The sequence below is a fragment of the Helianthus annuus genome, chromosome 12, assembly GCF_002127325.2.
Source record: "Helianthus annuus cultivar XRQ/B chromosome 12, HanXRQr2.0-SUNRISE, whole genome shotgun sequence".
Taxonomy (NCBI): domain Eukaryota; kingdom Viridiplantae; phylum Streptophyta; class Magnoliopsida; order Asterales; family Asteraceae; genus Helianthus; species Helianthus annuus.
In genome coordinates, this window is record NC_035444.2 from 15412902 (window position 1) to 15419640 (window position 6739).

General features: G+C 33.7%; 2 long non-coding RNA genes across 2 annotated transcripts; one reads left to right on the forward strand and one right to left on the reverse strand.

Moving 5' to 3' along the window:
* Positions 1-538: 538 nt before the first annotated feature.
* LOC110904588 lies at positions 539-3227 on the forward strand. The gene is made up of 6 exons (XR_002572656.2): positions 539-847; positions 939-1008; positions 1113-1161; positions 1576-1769; positions 1847-1924; positions 2354-3227. It is a non-coding gene; the product is annotated as an uncharacterized LOC110904588 (long non-coding RNA).
* Positions 3228-3347: 120 nt separating this feature from the next.
* LOC110904587 lies at positions 3348-6523 on the reverse strand. Its single transcript, XR_002572655.2, has 4 exons — positions 6340-6523; positions 5750-5803; positions 4014-5390; positions 3348-3629 (listed from the first exon to the last, which is right to left on the reverse strand). It is a non-coding gene; the product is annotated as an uncharacterized LOC110904587 (long non-coding RNA).
* Between the last annotated feature and the right edge of the window lie 216 nt (positions 6524-6739).

Genomic DNA, 6739 nt, shown 5'->3' on the forward strand with positions numbered 1-6739 from the left:
CATATTTCAACGGTTGCGGTTGCAAGCGGTAAAAGCAAAGCTAGCTTCGCTACCTGACAAACTGAAGGACAAGAACTATGCGTTCCCATTTCAACCATACCACGCTCAAGATCACTTATTTCATTCAAGTTTGCAAATTTATCATCATCGCTTATAGTGTGACGAAATGGGCAATTGGGATTTGGGCTTATTATTTTTAATTGATTGGTATCCTCGTAGTTGTACCGTGCCATGTATTAAAACTTCAGGGCAATTTGGCAATTATTTACAATCTTTTATTATATTAGGCTAACATATTGGGTAATTGGGCTTATTATTTACAATCTTCAATTGATTTGGGCTAACATATTGGGTAATTGGGATTTAGGCTTATTATTTTTAATTGATTTGGGCTTACAGACTTTTTAGGGGTGTCCTTGTAGTTGTTCAGGGGTATCCTTGGTATAAAAATCGGAAAAAAAATTTACACTACCGTTAAAAAGTTGAGTCGTAGCTCGTGCTACGGCTCAATATACATAAGGTCCGCCCCTGGTACTCTCCACCCTCAAACTTCACTTTCAACATCGTCGTTCGTCTCCCTCATATCCGACATCAAAGTTCAAGCCTAATTTCCAACTCATTAGCACAAATCGAAACAAACACACACTCACGGTTTATTTTTCCAGAATTTAGAGAGAAAGCCTTACATCTAAGAGAGAAAGAGCTAGAGAGAGAGAGATTAATGACGGTCGTGGTGGCTATACATGATGAAGACGATGGTGGTTGTGTTGTTGAGAAGTGGCGGTGGAGACAAGATTAGGGTTCCGCGACAGTTTTTGTCTTCCGGCAAAGCTCCGACTAAACTCGGGTAAGCTTCGATATAGTGCATATTGTTGTATTGGTTAGATCGGGTATTAGTGTGATGAATGAGATTACGTTTTGGTGTTTCGGTGTTCCAGCAATGTTCCGACGATCATATTTTGGATGTATGTTCCAGATACTACATCGGTCTTCTCAAAGGATTTCGCTGTAAGCATCTAACTCAATTTATGCACATTATTTTTTTATTAATCTATGATGAAATTCAAATGTTATTTTGTTTTCTGATATTGAAATATTTTTGTTTGTACCAGTAGCAAGCTCTTGGCGCCATTGATATGGAAGTCATACTCTACTGGATTGGTATGATTCTAAACTCTTTTTTGTCATGGTGTATAAGAAAGATAATGTGTGGTATTCGTTTTCAAGTTATCTCACACTATTGGGGGTGGTGTCTTGATAGCAACGCCCTTTTATTAAGAAGTTATACTTTGGCTTTGATGTCAAATAGGTTGCTTTCAACTGCAAAATTATTTGAAGTTTAGTCTTTTTTAGAAAAAAAATTGTAAACTCTATCAAACTTGACATTGTTCTTTTACAAATAGTTTATGGTATAAGTCGCGTCATGACGAAGAATGAAAAGTTTTCACATTTTACTTTGATTTTGAGCATTTTAAGGAATCTGCATCCATTTTGGATCAGGGTCAATTCCTGGGTGGATTGGAATAAATGGCATCAGAAAGACGTGCTAAGTATTTCTCATGTTGATGATTTTAGAATCACCCCGATGAAGATGGCTGGAGTGAAGGATATGTTGATAATGAGAAAGTTAGGGAGTGTTGAGCCAGATAATTATTGGTATAGAGTGTGTGAAGGTGAAGCAGAATCTGTTATTCAAAGACCATGGCACTTGAGATGTAAATGTAGACGAAAAACGGACATAGTTTCAGCAATAACGGCAAAGACTGAAGGTATGATCTGTTTTATAAAATATTACTGTATTTTATAAGTTGCTGAATGATAATTTAACATTTTTTTCCTTTTTTAGGTCCATCACACATTCGCAGATGCTGGATCATATGGTGCTTTTAACTTCTGGGACAAAGATAACAAATAAAGACTCAAGGTATGATCTGTTATATAAAATTTCTTTTCCATTATCTATTCAGTTCGTATTACTTTTTAAAACCGTATAGATATTAGTTATCGAAGTAGTTGTGATTTACATTTACTTCGATTAAATTACATTACAATAATATGTGTTAAAATTGTAAGCATTGTGTTATCATCTTTTTTGAATGCGTTGTTGCCCAGGTTATGTCAAGATGCAATCACTCACACCTTGAATCAACTTAAACAATTTAGGTTATATGTATGCTTATACACTATCACACTTCAAACTACAGTCATTATTCTACTTAGATGTGGCAGTTTGTCTCATATTTATGAATGGTTTATGTTATTATTATACGGATCCAAAGAGTTATTTTCTAAATAGGCAGTTTATATGTGTTTCTATACAGATCGTGCATTACTAATTTTGTCTATGGTGCAGGTTTCGTTCCATTTCGTTCTCTTTGATGTTGATGTTGCTCGATGTAGCATCTTCTGATAACTCTTTGTAAGGGGAGTTGAAACTAAAGATTTTTTTTTTCAGTTGTCAAAGAGTTATATAGTGACATGAAGTAATGGGACTCCCGCCGGGGACAACCGAACTTACTGAACACTTTGTTCCGCTGGCGCAACGCCTGGCGCCGAGTAACTAGTTAATTATGAATTAAGTTTAGAGTTGAATCTTGTTACAATGAACAAAAGATATTATATACTAAAAGAACTATTCATGGAGAATAGTTCTAGAGTTTACTAGTCAACATAATAACAAGTACGGGAAAAAATAGCATTAGAAGTAGCTATTATTCAGGCCATGTTTGAAAGAGCTTATTTTAACTACTTATAATTTATTAACTACTTGGAAAAAGAGTTTTTGTGAAATGATGTTTGAGTAATAAGGTGAAAACGGGCTTTTTAGGCATTGAAAAGAGAAATGAAAAAGTCACGTTGTGACTTTTCCAAAAAGGAGATAATGAGATTAAAAAGTCAATAAGGGGAAATGGAATAACTCATCCAAACATGCCCTCAATCTGGTAATATTAGGTACATCACTACAAACATTTATTTATAATAAGATGCGGAGCTAGTGTATTAGGAAGGGTACCCCGTCTTCGTACCATTTTCGTAGTGTAATTTTCCCCCAGTTTTATATAAAAGGATGAAAGATATCCCTGATCTAAAAAAAAAATAAAATAAATAAATAAATAAAAAAAGTGGGGATGCCCATAAATTTTTGGGCTAGATCCAACATTGTATATAATTACATGGGAAGTAATCGCCATCCACACATACAAACGCACACCACGAATAGAACAAAAAATTGAAATTACAAACATATCAAGAAATACAATGAATCGTACGCAAATGAGAAAAAGTGTAGCTTAAACATATTATATTATGAAAAAAAGAACACACATAAAAGCGAATTATGAAGAGAGAAGTCGTAATTTAAAACATCAAGATCAATCAACATCATACAAAAAAAAAAACTCTTGTACTAAAATTTAAGTTTAACTAGGTTTAACCCCCGCCGTGTTGCGGCCGGGCTTTACAAATTGTCGAGCTAACAAATTATGAACAATACGGTTTCACATAAAGTAGAACCCAATTGTTTGTTACATTCCGTCTAGTACGATCAAGGTTGAATGGTTTTGTCGTCCTGATCTATTCTGAAATGTCTTTTTCCCACTTCACTACTCTCTAACCACTTCCCCAGCTTCCTGTAAAAGATACCAACATAACAGCAATCATCAAGTTCAAAAAAAAAAAAAAAAATCAAGTTCAATAATCTTCACATTATCTTAATGGCAATATATTTGGTATACCACTAAATCAACACCCGCTGCCTAGATTAAACTATAAAAGTGGAAACAAAATCTTACGCAAGACGAAACATATCAAATTATAATAGGCAATGATCACAAGACTAGTTTTAGTTTTCCCAACTTCTTTCACTATTCTAATACCCTTTTATGCAACACCAACGAATGTTTCGAATAAGAAAAAAAATGACAAAGACGCCAACAAAACATGGATATCCCAAAAGAAAAGTCAAACATTTGCATTTTAAAAACTTGTAATATAAACAAAATAGAAATGCAAACCTGGAAAAAGTTTGAAATGTATTGTTATGTTTCCAGTCTATGGAATTATTACGAACCAAATCTATGAACGAAAAAAGAGATGATAAATTCTGATTACTTGCAACTGATAAGCAGATAGTATGAAGAAAGAAGCAAATTGGTCTCGATCAAACCTTAGAGACTTGATAATTATCTTGAGGGGAGACTACTCAGATCTCTTACTTTCAATGTTCTTCCAGATCTTTTAATCAGTTTCTTGGGTCCTGTTGATAGTGGACCTCATATTATCAAAAATTCTTAGTGATATTCAATCTCCCCATGGAAAAGATAAACCTAGCAATAACCAAATCCAAGTTATCCTTTCCCAATGGCCATTTTCGCATCAACTAAACCCACTTCGAGAGCTACAAGCCTTTCACCAACGCTCATAATAATGGATGAAGGTCAAAATAATAATTGTCAACACATTGTGAATGAAGTACGAAAGCAAAATACATACTAATACACTATCAATATGGGTTGCCTTGTTAAAAAAAATCCATTTGTTGCAGCCGCCAAATGAGTATGGAATTGTCAAATTGGGTGGTCGACGACTTTTGGATTTCAGAAACATCAACCTACGTAGCGCCCATTCAGATTCTCAAGGTTACAACAAGCAACTCTTGGAAACCTTAGATATATAATATTTTATTTTTAAAAAATGTGACCCTTTTAGATTTGGGTCCCAAAGTTCTAGCTTCAAAATAATTGGTCTAGGACCAGCCCTGCACGTCTTTGCTACAAGAGGTAAAAGCCGCCTTTGATAGAGAAGACCCGTCTATTGAGAGTAGCTTATCGAATAGACAAAAAATAAATTATTACTAAATAGAATTTAAGCTAATCTATGGCTCTTATAAAAACAAATTAAATATAAGCATGTCAGCAACTTGTAGTACCTTTGTCGTGTTCATTGAACTCGTTGCAATGGTCACACGACCAAATGTCAAAAGAGCCATAAGAGTTGTAAATCTATGAAATCAAGTGTGACACCCTCTAAATTCATGCTTGGAAAGTTACAAAACGACACATAACAAAATCGCCAAAATTTAAAATTTGGGCATGACCCGTTCATATCTTGAACAATTTCCCTGTTTATAATTTATCAAAATACTCAAATAACGACATTTTCCGTAAAACACCAAGAAGACCATAGCATTTCAAACTACCATTTCAAACATCAAGTTTTAGATACTTAAATATTTACAAACATCTAGTTAAAGTTTAAAACTTCAAACACAACTAAATATAACAAAAGCTTTTAACTTTCAAAGTTACTACAAAAGTGGCGGAAGCGCATCACGGGTGATCAAGGTGTGTTCGTATCCGAGCGACGCAATGACAACTATACTTGTGCTTTACCTACAATCATTCAACAAAATATATTAGTGTAGTACACATGACATTTTCATTCTATCACAATACATATCCACGGATTTACAAGATATCTTACCAATAACTATTATTTCATTCCAATTCATTCTAGTCGAATAAACATAACTATTTCTCATTCACTTCCAATAACCCGTTTAGTACGGATTAAGGAGAAAACTTCCATTAAATTCCTTCTCATTCGAACCCGAACCGACCCATTCACTATGGACCGATACGGATTCCTACTTTCACATTTTCATTTGGAACAATTACCTTAAATTGAATATCAAATATCAAAAGAAACAAATCAATAAACTCACAACTAAACATGTAAGTAACGAACTTACCTCGATCTTGAGCCTTTGGTTGTGATCCGGAACTAGCTCCTTCTTCTTTCGATCCTACACGTATTCATTCTTATTTAGATCATAGTCCTTACATTCATAACCATACTTTCAAGTATCAATGCTATTCAAATAACAATTGACAATACATTAATTTCATCATACAAAATCATTCACTAATGATTTATTCAAGGCTACTTAGATTATCATTGAGGCATTTCATCAAACACCTAATGTGCGACTACTTATCAAGCCTTATGTACATATATCTTATGCATAAATCCACTAGAATACATCATATCTCACATAATCTACCACTCTTGCTCTAATATTCATTCTACACCATATCATCTACCAATATTCTATCAATCATACAATTATACTTGAAAATTTACTCAACTAATCAAATACATACTAATCATCATACTAGAATAAGTGGGTTTTTCCCCAAGTCTTTAGTAAATCAAATTCAAGCACAATACACCTTCTACATGATGATTCTAATTCACATGCAACTTAATTTCATACTGATTCACGAATTGGTATAAACCCTAGTTCATTAACATGCATCAAAATATGAGATTCTATCTTACCTTATGCTCATAACACTTGGATTAGAGAATAATTAAGCACAAGCATTCGATTTATGACTAGAATCCTTCACAATTTTGCTGAATTTTGATGTTAATTGATGAGGTTAGGGTTTCCCTCTTGTTCTTGCCTCCTGGTCGCGACCCACACTTCCCAGAAATACTAGGTTTTTAATTTTTATCTCATATATTTCTAAATGTTACACTACCAACCCTCAAGTTAGGTTTATTGACCCTTATAACCCATTCCATATTTTATAAACTTTCTTTAGGTTTTAAATACAATTACCATAACTAATTATATAATACTTTTAAGTGTTAGAGCGTCCTATTTTATAAGTTATGGGATGTTACATCAAGTGTCACGCTGTATGACAAAATATTAGAGAAAGTAAAATAGAAG